Raw genomic sequence first — 15,503 nt, 5'->3', positions numbered from 1 at the left:
ATTTTATTCACTTACAGAGAATTGTTTTTAAAAGAAACATTTACTACTAGGTTGATTTCCTATGTTATGTTAGCTACTTATTAGTAATGCCATGATTGGCTATACAGGCAACTTGGAGTTCTCAGAAATGCATTGGAGAAAGGATATTGTTTTTACTTATGAATTACAAGTTTGAATAAGTGCAGTATTTTTTAAATGGGTAGCTACTAAGAGATACTGAAATGCCACATCAAGATACCCTTTCACAGATAGGTGAGATAAATAGAATATGGTGTATTGAAAAGATTAGATTTCGAAGTTGGAGAAGATAGAATATGGATCTTGTCTCGCTGCTCTTTATTTCCAAGATTTTGGGAAAGACTTTGAGCTTTGTAGTTCTCTATAGATCTTGGAAACTAACCCTTTATCTGATACGTCATTTGCAAATATCTTCTCCCATTCTGTAGGTTGTCTTTTAGTTTTGTTGACTGTATCCTTTGCTGTGCAAAAGCTTCTTATCTTGATGAAGTCCCAATAGTTCATTTTTGCTTTTGTTTCTCTTGCCTTCGTGGATGTATCTTGCAAGAAGTTACTGTGGACGAGTTCAAAAAGGGTGTTGCCTGTGTTCTCCTCTAGGATTTTGATGGAGTCTTGTCTCACATTTAGATCTTTCATCCATTTTGAGTTTATCTTTGTGTATGGTGCAAGAGAGTGGTCTAGTTTCATTCTTCTGCATGTGGCTGTCCAATTTTCCCAGCACCATTTATTGAAGAGACTGTCTTTCTTCCAATGGATAGTCTTTCCTCCTTTATCGAATATTAGTTGACCCTAAAGTTGAGGGTCCACTTCTGGGTTCTCTATTCTGTTCCATTGATCAATGTGCCTGTTTTTGTGCCAGTCCCACACTGTCCTGATGACCACAGCTTTGTAGTACAACCTGAAATCTGGCATTGGGATGGCCCCAGCTATGGTTTTCTTTTTTAAAATTCCCGTGGCTATTCAGGGTCTTTTCTGATTCCACACAAATCTTAAAATAATTTGTTCCAACTCTCTGAAGAAAGTCCATGGTATTTTGATAGGGATTGCATTAAAGGTGTACATTGCCCTGGGTAGCATTGACATTTTCACAATATTAATTCTGCCAATCCATGAGCATAGAATATTTTTCCATCTCTTTGTGTCTTCCTCAATTTCTTTCAGAAGTGTTCTATAGTTTTTAGGGTATGGATCCTTTACTCTTTGGTTAGGTTTATTCCTAGGTATCTTATGCTTTTGGGTGCAATTGTAAGTGGGATTGACTCCTTAATTTCTCTTTCTTCAGTCTCATTGTTAGTGTATAGAAATGCCACTGATTTCTGGGCATTGATTTTGTATCCTGCCACGCTACCGAATTGCTGTATGAGTTCTAGCAATCTTGGGGTGGAGGCTTTTGGGTTTTCTATGTAGAGTATCATGTCATCGGCGAAGAGAGAGCGTTTGACTTCTTCTTTGCCAATGTGAATGCCTTTAATGTCTTTTTGTTGTCTGATTGCTGAGGCTAGGACTTCCAGTACTATGTTGAATAGCAGTGGTGAGAGTGGACATGCCTGTCTTGTTCCTGATCTTAGGGGAAAGGCTCCCAGTGCTTCCCCGTTGAGAACGATATTTGCTGTGGGCTTTTCACAGATGGCTTTTAAGATGTTGAGGAATGTTCCCTCTATCCCTACACTCTGAAGAGTTTTGATCAGGAATGGATGCTGTATTTTGTCAAATGCTTTCTCTGCATCTATTGAAAGGATCATATGGTTCTTGTTTTTTCTCTTGTTGATATGATGAATCACACTGATTCTTTTACGAGTGTTGAACCAGCCTTGCATCATGGGGATAAATCCAATGTGGATATGGTGAATAATCTTCTTAATGTATTATTGTATTATTGGCTAGTATCTTGTTGAGAATTTTTGCATCCATGTTCATCAGGGATATTTTTTTTTAATTTTTTTATTTATTTATGGTAGTCACACAGAGAGAGAGAGAGAGAGAGAGAGAGAGAGGCAGAAGACAAAGCAGAGGGAGAAGCAGGCTCCATGCACCGGGAGCCCATGGGATTCGATCCTGGGTCTCCAGGATCGCGCCCTGGGCCAAAGGCAGGCGCCAAACCGCTGCGCCACCCAGGGATCCCTCATCAGGGATATTGGTCTATAATTCTCCTTTTTTGGTGGGGCCTTTGTCTGGTTTTGAAATTAAGGTGATGCTGGCCTCATAGAATGATTTTGGAAGTACTCCATCTCTTTCTATCTTTCCAAACAGCTTTAATAGAATAAGTATGGTTTCTTCTTTAAACGTTTGATAGAATTCCCCAGGGAAGCCATCTGGCCATGGACTTTTGTGTCTTGGGAGGTTTTTGATGACTGCTTCAATTTTTCCCTGGTTATTGGCCTGTTCAGATTTTCTATTTATTCCTTTTCCAGTTTAGGTAGTTTGTGGCTTTCCAAAAATGCACCCATTTCTTCTAGATTGCCTAATGTATTGGTGTATAGCTGTTCATAATATGTTTCTTTTTCACTTTCATTTTATTTATTTTTTTTAATTTATTTTTTATTGGTGTTCAATTTACCAACATACAGAATAACCCCCAGTGCCCGTCACCCATTCACTCCCACCCCCCGCCCTCCTCCCCTTCTACCACCCCTACTTTGTTTCCCAGAGTTAGCAGTCTTTACGTTCTGTCTCCCTTTCTGATATTTCCCACACATTTCTTCTCCCTTCCCTTATATTCCCTTTCACTATTATTTATATTCCCCACATGAATGAGAACATATAATGTTTGTCCTTCTCCGACTGACTTACTTCACTCAGCATAATACCCTCCAGTTCCATCCACGTTGAAGCAAATGGAGAGTATTTGTCATTTCTAATAGCTGAGTAATATTCCATTGTATACATAAACCACAACTTCTTTATCCACTCATCCTTCGATGGACACCGAGGCTCCTTCCACAGTTTGGCTATTGTGGACATTGCTGCTATAAACATCGGGGTGTAGGTGTCCCGGCGTTTCATTGCATCTGTATCTTTGGGGTAAATCCCCAACAGTGCAATTGCTGGTCGTAGGGCAGGTCTATTTTTAACTCTTTGAGGAACCTCCACACAGTTTTCCAGAGTGGCTGCACCAGTTCACATTCCCACCAACAGTGTAAGAGGGTTCCCCATTCTCTGCATCCTCTCCAACATTTGTGGTTTCCTGCCTTGTTAATTTGCCCCATTCTCACTGGTGGGAGGTGGTATCTCATTGTGGTTTTGATTTGTACTTCCCTGATGGCAAGTGATGCCAAGCATGTTCTCATGTGCATGTTGGCCATGTCTATGTCTTCCTCTGTGAGATTTCTGTTCATGTCTTTTGCCCATTTCATGATTGGATTGTTGGTTTCTTTGGTGTTGAGTTTGATAAGTTCTTTATAGATCTTGTAAACTAGCCCTTTATCTGATATGTCATTTGCAAATATCTTCTCCCATTCTGTAGGTTGTCTTTTAGTTTTGTTGACTGTATCCTTTGCTGTGCAAAAGCTTCTTATCTTGATGAAGTCCCAATAGTTCATTTTTGCTTTTGTTTCTTTTGCCTTCATAGATGGATCTTGCAAGAAGTTATTGTGGCCGATTTCAAAAAGGGTGTTGCCTGTGTTCTCCTCTAGGATTTTGATGGAGTCTTGTCTCACATTTAGATCTTTCATCCATTTTGAGTTTATCTTTGTGTATGGTGCAAGAGAGTGGTCTAGTTTCATTCTTCTGCATGTGGCTGTCCAATTTTCCCAGCACCATTTATTGAAGAGACTGTCTTTCTTCCAATGGATAGTCTTTCCTCCTTTATCGAATATTAGTTGACCCTAAAGTTGAGGGTCCACTTCTGGGTTCTCTATTCTGTTACATTGATCTATGTGTCTGTTTTTGTGCCAGAACCACACTGTCTTGATGACCATAGCTTTGTAGTACAACCTGAAATCTGGCATTGTGATGCCCCCAGATATGGTTTTCTTTTTTAAAATTCCCCTGGCTATTCGGGGTCTTCTCTGATTCCACACAAATCTTAAAATAATTTGTTCCAACTCTCTGAAGAAAGTCCATGGTATTTTGATAGGGATTGCATTAAACGTGTATATTGCCCTGGGTAACATTGACATTTTCACAATATTAATTCTGCCAATCCATGAGCATGGAATATTTTTCCATCTGTTTGTGTCTTCCTCAATTTTTTTCAGAAGTGTTCTATAGTTTTTAGGGTATGGATCCTTTACCTCTTTGGTTAGGTTTATTCCTAGGGTCTTATGCTTTTCGGTGCAATTGTAAATGGGATTGACTCCTTAATTTCTCTTTCTTCAGTCTCATTGTTAGTGTATAGAAATGCCACTGATTTCTGGGCATTGATTTTGTATCCTGCCACGCTACTGAATTGCTGTATGAGTTCTAGCAGTCTTGGGGTGGAGGCTTTTGGGTTTTCTATGTAGAGTATCATGTCATCGGCGAAGAGGGAGAGTTTGACTTCTTCTTTGCCAATGTGAATGCCTTTAATGTCTTTTTGTTGTCTGATTGCTGAGGCTAGGACTTCCAATACTATGTTGAATAGCAGTGGTGACAGTGGACATCCCTGTCTTGTTCCTGATCTTAGGGGAAAGGCTCCCAGTGCTTCCCCATTGAGAATGATATTTGCTGTGGGCTTTTCATAGATGGCTTTTAAGATGTTGAGGAATGTTCCCTCTATCCCTACACTCTGAAGAGTTTTGATCAGGAATGGATGCTGTATTTTGTCAAATGCTTTCTCTGCATCTAATGAGAGGATCATATGGTTCTTGGTTTTTCTCTTGCTGATATGATGAATCACATTGAATGTTTTACGAGTGTTGAACCAGCCTTGTGTCCCAGGAATAAATCCTACTTGGTCATGGTGAATAATTTTCTTAATGTACTGTTGGATCCGATTGGCTAGTAACTTGTTGAGAATTTTTGCATCCATGTTCATCAGGGATATTGGTCTGTAATTCTCCTTTTTGGTGGGGTCTTTGTCTGGTTTTGGAATTAAGGTGATGCTGGCCTCATAGAACGAATTTGGAAGTACTCCATCTCTTTCTATCTTTCCAAACAGCTTTAGTAGAATAGGTATGGTTTCTTCTTTAAATGTTTGATAGAATTCCCCTGGGAAGCCATCTGGCCCTGGACTTTTGTGTCTTGGGAGGTTTTTGATGACTGCTTCAATTTCCTCCCTGGTTATTGGCCTGTTCAGGTTTTCTATTTCTTCCTGTTCCAGTTTTGGTAGTTTGTGGCTTTCCAGGAATGCGTCCATTTCTTTTAGATTGCCTAATTTATTGGCGTATAGCTGTTCATAATATGTTTTTAAAATCGTTTGTATTTCCTTGGTGTTGGTAGTGATCTCTCCTTTCTCATTTATGATTTTATTAATTTGAGTCTTCTCTCTCTTCTTTTGAATAAGGCTGGCTAATGGTTTAACTATCTTATTAATTCTTTCAAAGAACCAACTCCTGGTTTTGTTGATCTGTTCCACAGTTCTTCTGGTCTCTATTTCATTGAGTTCTGCTAGAATTTTTAATTCTCTTCTTCTGCTGGGTGTAGGATCTATTTGCTGTTTTTTCTCTAGCTCCTTTATGTGTAAGGTTAGCTTTTGTATTTGAGTTCTTTCCAGTTTTTGAATGGATGCTTGTATTGCGATGTATTTCCCCCTCAGGACTGCTTTTGCTGCATCCCAAAGATTTTGAATGGTTTTATCTTCATTCCCATTAGTTTCCATGAGTCTTTTTAATTCTTCCTTAATTTCCTGGTTGACCCTTTCATCTTTTAGCAGGATGGTCCTTAACCTCCATGTGTTTGAAATCCTTCCAAACTTCTTGTTGTGATTTAGTTCTAATTTCAAGGCATTATGGTCTGAGAATAGGCAGGGGAAGATCCCAATCTTTTGGTATCAGTTCAGACCTGATTTGTGACCCAATATGTGGTCTATTCTGGAGAAAGTTCCATGTGCACTTGAGAAGAATGTGTATTCAGTTGAGTTTGGATGTAAAGTTCTGTAGATATCTGTGAAATCCATCTGGTCGAGTGTATCATTTAAAGCTCTTGTTTCTTTGGAGATGTTGTGCTTAGAAAACCTATTGAGTGTAGAAAGTGCTAGATTGAAGTCACCAAATATAAGTGTATTATTATCTAAGTATGTCTTAACTTTGGTTATTAATTGATTGATATATTTGGCAGCTCCCACATTCGGGGCATATATATTGAGGATTGTTAAGTCCTCTTGTTGGATAGATCCTTTAAGTATGATATGGTGTCCCTCTTCATCTCTCACTACAGTCTTCGGGGTAAATTTTAGTTTATCTGATATAAGGATGGCTACCCCTGCTTTCTTTTGAGAACCATTTGAATGGTAAATTGTTCTCCAACCTTTTATTTTCAGGTCGTAGGTGTCCTTATGTCTAAAATGAGTCTCCTGTAGACAGCAAATAGATGGGTCCTGCTTTTTTATCCAGTCTGAAACCCTGCGCCTTTGGATGGGGTCATCAAGCCCGTTCACGTTCAGAGTTACCTTTGAAAGATATGAGTTTAGTGTCATCATGATACCTATTCAGCCCCGTTTTTGTGGATTGTTCCATTGGACTTCTTCTTAAAAGGGAATTTTAAGAGTCCCCCTTAAAATTTCTTGCAGAGCTGGTTTGGAGGTCACATATTCTTTCAGTTCCTGCCTGTCTTGGAAGCTCTTTATCTCTCCTTCCATTCTGAATGAGAGCCTTGCTGGATAAGGTATTCTTCGCTGCATGTTCTTCTCATTTAGGACCTTGAATATATCCTGCCAGCCCTTTCTGGCCTGCCAGGTCTCTGTGGAGAGGTCTGCTGTTACCCTAATACTCCTCCCCATAAAAGTCAGGGATCTCTTGTCTCTTGCTGCTTTAAGGATCTTCTCTTTATCTTTGGAATTTGCAAGCTTAATTATTAAATGTCGAGGTGTTGAACGGTTTTTATTGATTTTAGGGGGGGATCTCTCTATTTCTTGGATCTGAATGCCTGTTTCCCTTCCCAGATTAGGAATTTTTCAGCTATTATTTGTTCAAATATGTATTTCGGACCTCTGTCCCTTTCGGCGCCCTTGGGAACCTCAATTAAATGCATATTTTTCTTCCTCAGGCTGTCACTTATTTCCTTTAATCTATCCTCATGATCTTTTAATTTTTTGTCTCTCTTTTCCTCTGTTTCCCTCTTTGTATCAACTTGTCTCTATGTCACTCCCTCGTTCTTCCACCTCTTAACCCTCATTGTTAGGACCTCTAGTTTGGATTGCATCTCATTTAATTGATCTTTAATTTCTGCCTGATTAGCTCTAAATTCTGCAGTCATGAAGTCTCTTGAGTCCTTTATGCTTTTTTTCTGGAGCCACCAGTAGCTTTATAATAGTGCTTCTGAATTGGCTTTCTGACACTGAATTGTAATCCAAATTTTGCAACTCTGTGGGAGAGAGGACTGTTTCTGATTCTTTCTTTTGAGGTGAGGTTTTCCTTCTAATCATTTTGTTCAGTGCAGAGTGTCCAAAAACAAGTTGCATTGGGAAAAGGAGAAAAAGAGAGAAGAGAAAGAAAAAAAGAAAAAGAAAAAAGAGAGGAAAAAAAAGAGAAGCAAAGAAAAAAAGAAAAAAAAAGGTGGGGGGAAGCAAACAGAAATCAGAAAACAAAAAACAAGGGGGAGTATCCTCTGATTCTATATACTGTAAATCCCTGGACTTCCCCTGGAACTTTCCAGTGCTGCTTGGTCAATAATTTGTTTTTCCCCTGTTGGTCTAGTTGGTCCTCTGGGAGAGGAGCCTGCTGTGCTGATTTTCAGGTTTTAGCACTTGGGGGAGTTGCTCAGCCCTCTGCCTGGTGCAGGGCTCAGTGAAAGATGTTTAAGCTGCTTATCCGGTGAGGCCACTGTGAGGCTCAGTGGGGGTTGTGTACCCCGTGATGCCCCAGGAGGAAGAACCGCAGTGGCGGAGGCCAGCTCTGGAGCCCTGGAGTCAGCTCCCGCAGTAGCTACAGAGCTCCCGGTCTGCAGGGCCTGGAGGCTCCGGGGCGGGGCCGCTGATCTGCTCAGCTCCGGGCAGGAGTGTCCTTGCTGTCCTTGGCCCTCCCGGCCTCTGCCTGTCCCCCGGGGGAGGCTGGATCCTGGTCTGTGTCCCCGGCACCCTGGGCTCCCGGGCCTGTGCTTTTGGGTTCATGCTCCCGGGCCGCCCAGCACCCGCCCCCCTCCCCCAGCCTCCGCCCCAGCCCCTCCGAGCTGCTCCGGGTCCCGCCGTGCGCGCTGCAGCCCTTAGGGAGCTCGGCGCACTCTCCCGGGACGCAGGTGTCTGTTACTGTCCCCGGGAGCCGAGGGCATCCCCGCCCTCCTGGGTCCTGCTCCACCTCCCCGCGAGCCCCTTTCCGCCCGGGAAGGTCGGTGCAGCTCCTGCGTCTCCGGGACGGGGCTCTCCTGTCCTGGGGACACTCGCCCCGGCCTCAGCCCGGCTCCTCGCGGGCCCCTCCCCCTTGGAGGCCTTTTGTTTATTTCTTTTTCCCCGTCTTCCTACCTTGATAGAAGCGCGAACTCTTCTCACTGTAGCGTTCCAGCTGTTCTCTCTTTAAATTTCAGGCCGAATTCGTAGATTTTCAGGATGATTTGAAGGTTTCTAGGTAATTTGGTGGGGACAGGTGACTTGGTGACCCTACTCTTCCGCCATCTTGCCATCTTAAGTTTTACTTAAACTTAAATGTAAATAAATGAAGATGAAATAAAATAGAAAAACTAGGGCAGCCCTGGTGGCTCTGCAGTTTAGCGCCATCTTCAGCCCAAGTTGTGATCCGGGAAACCCAGGATCGAGTCCCACGTCAGGTTTCATGCATGGAGCCTGCTTCTCCCTCTGCCTGTGTCTCTGCCTCTCTCTCTCTGTCTCTCATGAATAAATAAATAAAATCTTTAAAAAAAATAGAAAAACTAGTTCCTCAATTGGACTAGCCATATTTCATGTGCTCAGTAGCCAAATATTGCTGGTGGCTACCACATTGGACAGTGTAGATATAGAACGTTCCTATCATCACAGAAAGTACTATTGGATAGTATGACTTGTAGAATGTAAGTTTTCTTTGATCAATGAAAACAGAACACCTGTGCACGTATATATGAAAGCTGATGGACTAGAGATCAAAATGTATTTTCCAATAAAATCATGAGTACAAATGATTACTAGGTGAGTTCATAAGTCCTCTTAGTCTTCAATTAACTGAAATCCTCAAAACTGACAGTGCAGCACAGTTGAAAATCATTCTATTGTATGCTTGTAAGTAAACAAAACTGGAAAACAACAGCATTGCCTGAGAAATAGAGCTTCATTTCCTGTGAATGCTGTCTTTGAGGAGTAACAAGTTTCATTAGACAAGGTTATGCCTATCTAAATAGGGATTCTGTGACAATTTGGTAAACATATTCTTGCCTTCCCATCAATATTAGAGGTAGCTAACAAATCATGCTGTTAGAATTTGTTTTTGAATCACAACATAGAGCTTCTTTTCCTTGATATGAGGTTATCACTGCCACTAAACTCACATTTATTAGGTTAGGTATTTGTAGTTTGCTTTCAGAAATTGAATTTTAAGAGGAAGAATTGAGGGTGGGTATAAACAAATTTTCATCAATTAAGTAAGCAAGGGTAGAGAAGGGGGAGTTAAAGGGGTTGGAGCTAATATTTGTGTTTAACACTTTACATATGCACGTTATCTCATTAAAAGTGCGTGTGAGGACAAGTGAAAAAATAAAAGAGATAAAGAACAAACTGAACTTTACACAGAAACTGACAGAAGAAATGATTAAAGGATGAGATTAGGGAAAAGAAAAGGGTGTGACAGACCAGATATAATATAAAGCTTTGCTACTCAAAGTGTAGTCTATGGTTTGGCAGCACTGACTTCATCTGAGAGCTTGATGGGATTGCAAATTCTTAGGCCCCACCTTAGACTTACTGTGTTATAACTTGTTTTTCAGCAAGATCTCTAAATGATCCATATGTACACTAATGTTTGACACATGAACAATACATAGGAGACCTCTGAAACAGATCGATTTTATTGCTTGGTAGGATGGTGTTAGACATTGTCAATAACCCATCCATCAACCATTTCCAACCCCCGCCCCTTGCCTGCCTTCCACTAATGAAACTAAAAAAGCCAGATTACCTTCTTGCCTTCCTTGCAGCAAAAAATGTAGCAATGACCACCAGGGGGACAATGAGGCAGGAGGAAGTGTTTATTGAATGGTATCAGGTAAAGATTTTCCTACCTGATAAAAGCAGAGATGCTGAGGTGAGATTTTTTTTTGTCACTTGCTAACTTTCTTCAGCTAATATTGCTACTGTGAAGATATGATAGTCAGAACTGGGAGGACTATTTCATGACTAATAAAAGACATCATCAACTTACTAAGCACAGCTAAGTGTAGTTAGAAAGAGCCTGGGTCCTTGATGATGTCACGGAGCCACTGCACCAACCACACTGATCAGTTTTGGACTTCCTGTGTTTTTTCAGATAATTAAATATCCTTTTCTCTAAGTCACTATTACATTACTTGCGTCTGTGGCCCCTGGTCACAGCAGTGTTTGAGGAAGAAAGAGAAAGGGAAGGAACTATTTATTCTATATGTAGGAAGTTCATACATTGGGTATAAAATTCTAGAAGTACTCAGAAATTTTTAGTCATATTGTAGGTTTGATTAAACAAGTTATTTCAAATTCAAAAGGTTTTGGTTATGTATGTGTCTTTTCTCCCATAAGGAAATGAACATGATAGTAAATCTGTAATTCACTTTGTTTTATAGATACAATTGAATGTGAATCACACTGGAATTCTAGCCTCATATTTTTTAAAAAACTGTTTATCTAAGTCAATGATTAAAAATGACAAGCTCTACTACTGTTTTTGTTAAGCACGTTACTTTTAAATCTTATTTATCTCAGGTTTTGTGCTGTTGCTACACATTCCCTATACCTTTTAAAACCTGCTAAAATACATAATTTCGTTCCACAGGGAGTAGATATCAAACCGATGAACAAAATAAACAGGTTATATTTTCCCAAAACTTCCCATGATTAAAAAATCTAATCAGAGGGCAGCCCTGGTGGCTTAGCGGTTTAGCACCGCTTACAGTCTGGGGTGTGATCCTGGAGACCTGGGATCGAGTCCCACGTCGGGCTTCCTGCGTAGAGCCTGCTTCTCCCTCTGCCTGTGTCTCTGCCTCTCTCTCTCTCTCTCTGTGTCTCTATAAATAAATAAATAAATAAATAAATAAATAAATAAATAAATAAACTTTAAAAAATTTTTAATCAGAGAGCATTTCCTCCCATTCTCTTTCCTTTCCTCGGAATCAACAGTCTCATTTGCAAAAGGAATGGAAATTTCGGGTACTATTTCTGTTTGGAATTGAAATTTTCCATGACACTCCAATCATATGCTACCAGTATAAAATAGTGCTTCTGCTGCAACTATTGCAACAAATAGAAAGTGCAATAAAAGGCGTGAATTACCAGTTGCAAGGATTAAGGTTTAAATCTTCTGGTTATTGAGTATAATGAAAGAATATATTGCAACACTTGTGGATAAAAATCTTTTGTGAATGTATCAATGCATTTACTTTCTTTATCATCATAATAGTAATATAAAAAATCTTTCTATTATGGTGAACTTTCATAGACATCACATTAATCAGTGATGCTCATGCTATTAAAAGGTTAAAATAAAAGGTGGATTATTGGTACTTACTAATTATGTATCCTAAGACATGTCTTGCAGAGATGTGTGGATTTTGTTTCTGGATTGTTAGATTTTTTTTAAAATCACTTTTAGTTCAGACTGTTTTTTCTTTTGCATGAAATTTGTCATTAACCTCTTCTCTCCAAAGAATATAAGATTATACCCAACAAATAGGTTAGGTTTCCAAAGTTTTACTCTTTTGGAATAATATTTTTATAATATACTCAAACTTAATATAGGCACAACAAAATAGTTCTCAAATTCTAATATGCATATAAATTAATTGTGGATCTTATTGAGGTACAGATACTAATTCAGTAGATCTGGGTTGGGCCTGAGATTCTGCACTTCTCATGGGCTCCCAGATGATGCCAATGCTGCTAGTCTACACAACATTCTTTGAGTAGCAGAGTCTAATATCTTACAGTTCACAAAGTGCTTTAACTTACATAACCTCATAGAATTCTCACGCATCCCTACCATATAGATGAGTAAGAAAAAGTACGTTTCTGAGAGCTTCATGGTCCTATTCAAGACTAAAAGTAACAAAGCCGACACTTCAACCTATACAATCTGGCAAAATCTAATGTCATTTGTACTTCAAAATAGGGCTTATCCCTCTACTTCTCTCAGATGAAACAGCCAATACTTTAGAACAAATAAGAAAACATTCTACAGTCCATCAGTTCATTTAGACTAATTGCATCAACCAATTTCATAGAATCTTATAAATGGATCAATCTAGCTTAACTTACATATCAAAATACATTGTAATTTGGACTTTAATTAGACATTAGAATGTTATACAGAAAGAAATGTCCATTTAAATATACTATGTAATACCACATATATATATACACACTATGTGCCATTAGCATGTTAGCTTTCTAAAAGCCGAAGTTAATTTGTCTTCAGATGAGGGGAAAAAGGAGTGGTAAACAGATTGTTTCTAATTCAGAAGATGCTTCTTCTGATCTAGGGAAAAATAGCATTAGGGTTTCATTCTCTTCCCTTTGTTGCTTTCCCTTCCACTCTCCTTATCTGCCCCCTCCTTCCTTCTCCCACTGCCTACCATCTATAAAACCCTTTAGGATCTGATTTCATTTTTATGATTCAACTAACTGAAAAAGCTAAAATCCCTATGAGACTCCGAGAGCAACAGAAAATCTGATTATTTGGAGTGCTGTTGGCTAGCTCATGGCATCCATATTTAAGGAAGCATCCTGCAACAATCATCCAGAATGAGCATATGGCAGACTTCTGTATGCAACCATTATCATTCAGTCATTGTTCATTATGTTTGAATTAACAGTGACAGCACACATCATACTTATTAGATGATGTTTCTATTTAATTCCCTATTATCTGTTAAAATCTCTCTGCTCTTACAGAGAGAAAACACAAAAAGGCCATGCCCAGAGACTCAAGGATTACCCACAATTACTTTTCCCATCCTTTCCAAAATATAGTTCTTGAGAGTTTACTTTAAAAAGCAACACCACCCAATTAGTATAGTAACATCATATTTCTGGTTCTGAACATAGTGCTGGTAGGAGAAAAAAAATGGATTGATGCTTTTTTACTGATCTGTGAGCCAAATTGCATTCATTATTGGAGAGAAGAGAAGAGTGACCCTCAGTGCAGAGTGGCCCGGTGGAAAGATGGCTTCAGTATATTCTTGGATTATATTAATATATAAGCTAGACACTTCCTGATTCTACACAGCTGCCATCTTGTTAATAACTCTAGCATCAAAGAGACTGGAAAGAAGGGCCAACATAGAAACACTTAAGGGCCAACACAGAAGTGCTTGCTTCTGTGCCACAAACTCCAAATACTGTTCAACTGATGTGAAAAATTAACTGCAAGATGACCATTCAAGAGTTATCTGAGTTATGGTCTCAGTCTTGTGGGTTAATTCAAAACAGGAATATAATGGGATTTCTTTTTTTTTTTAATATTTTATTTATTTATTCATGATAGTCACACAGAGAGAGAGAGAGAGAGAGAGAGAGAGGCAGAGACACAGGCAGAGACACAGGCAGAGGGAGAAGCGGGCTCCATGCAGGGAGCCCGATGTGGGATTCGATCCCGGGTCTCCAGGATCGCACCCTGGGCCAAAGGCAGGCGCCAAACCACTGCGCCACCCAGGGATCCCTATAATGGGATTTCTAATGGGGCTTTCTGAGCTCTAAAGCCTTAATACCATCTATTAATCTCTCACCTTAACTGACCACCATGTTGTTGGGATAAAACCAGCTCTGGGATCACCAAAAGTAGGCTCCAGTGTCCTGTTTGTTTGTTTGTTTGTTTTCTGGCTTTAAGTCTGTGTTCTATCATTGTAAGTCACCTGCTGATGCAGCCACAGCTGTAACCACTGCTGGGGGATTTCATTTGCATTCAGAGACTTCTTCCACTCCCCTACTTTGATTAGGGAAAAACCATGCTTGCAGATCTAATACTTGTGCTCATTATGTTACAGAATGAGAATCATGAACTATCTTTGAGGCTTTCCAAGGTTCTATTTGAAACTATCATAACAAAATTAGATTAAGATATTCATTTTTGTCATGTTTCTGGAGTTTATGAGAGAATGGCCATCTCTTTATGAAGATGAGCAAAATAATACAATGAATAACAGTGGGGACTGGGGCAGAACATGTAGATATATCTCTAACTTAACAGTGGCAAAATGAGCTCATTCCATTTAGATTTTATTAACTCTAAGTGAATCTTGTTTTCAGGACTGATTATTCTTTATTGAAAACAGAATTACAAAACTTTTTCTCAGCAGAAAAAAATGAGGCAAAGATTTAATAGTAGCCTAAAGACTAAAGATTCATTTACTGAGTGCATTTTGTTTAAATTAAAGTGGTATATAATCTATTCAATGTTCAGGTTCAGTTGTAAACAAATGACTACCCCCTTCTAACAATAATAACACCCTGCAGGTGTGAAAATCTTATATACTTTTCAAACACTTTCCAATGGATTAAACCACTTCTAATGCAATAAGTACTCATAAAACATTTGATTTATTAGTGAATGCCCCCCCCCAAAAAGATATGATGAAATTGTAACCTTATGTCTTCACAGAGATAATCAAGTTGAAATGAGGTCATTAAGATTAAATGATCCAAAATGATGGTATCCTTATTAAAAAGGGGAAATTAAGATACAGACAGGCACTGAGAAAAGATGATGTGAAGAAACACAGCAAAAATATGGTCATCTATAAGCCAACGATGGTCATCAACAAGCCAATGAGTACCTGAAGCTACCAGAAGGTAGGTTTTCTTCTGCTCACTTGAGGTCAACCATTTCCACTTTTTTTTTTTCTTTTATGATGCTTCCCTTGGAGGGTTTGACATGGAAGTTGATTGATCTGCTTTCAAGATGGATGAGCTATGGTTACCAGAATGCTGAATTTCTAAATTTACATAATGAGTGTTAGGATAATATGATTGTATACCAGGGGAAAATAATTTCAGAAGCAAGTTCCTTCTTTCTAAGTGGGTATAAATGTGCCAATTCATTCAACATAGTTATTACATACTTGTTATGTATCTGGTACCATATGATATGGGAAGACCTTACACAACACACACAATTAAACTGAGATATCATTTTAACCAGATCTGGCAAGAGAGTAACAACAGTGTCCTTACTACTCCCTCTGGGTAGAGCCAGGAAGAGGAAGAGTCTCCACCCTTACTCCTGAAAGATTGGGCTAAGATTTATGCT

General features: G+C 39.4%; 1 long non-coding RNA gene across 7 annotated transcripts in view; it reads left to right on the top strand.

Moving 5' to 3' along the window:
• Positions 1 to 15,503, top strand: part of LOC140633229 (uncharacterized) — a 151,849-nt gene that overhangs the window by 78,647 nt on the left and 57,699 nt on the right. For all 7 annotated transcript variants that reach the window (XR_012030858.1, XR_012030857.1, XR_012030859.1 and 4 more), the window contains exon 5: positions 14,856 to 15,046. This is a non-coding gene — a long non-coding RNA (uncharacterized lncRNA). The remainder of the gene's footprint in view (positions 1 to 14,855; positions 15,047 to 15,503) is intronic.

This window comes from Canis lupus, chromosome 5 (genome assembly GCF_048164855.1).
Source record: "Canis lupus baileyi chromosome 5, mCanLup2.hap1, whole genome shotgun sequence".
NCBI classification, from domain to species: Eukaryota; Metazoa; Chordata; class Mammalia; order Carnivora; family Canidae; genus Canis; species Canis lupus.
The sequence above is the reverse complement of the archived record's forward strand: the minus strand, read 5'-3'. Positions and strand labels throughout refer to the sequence as shown.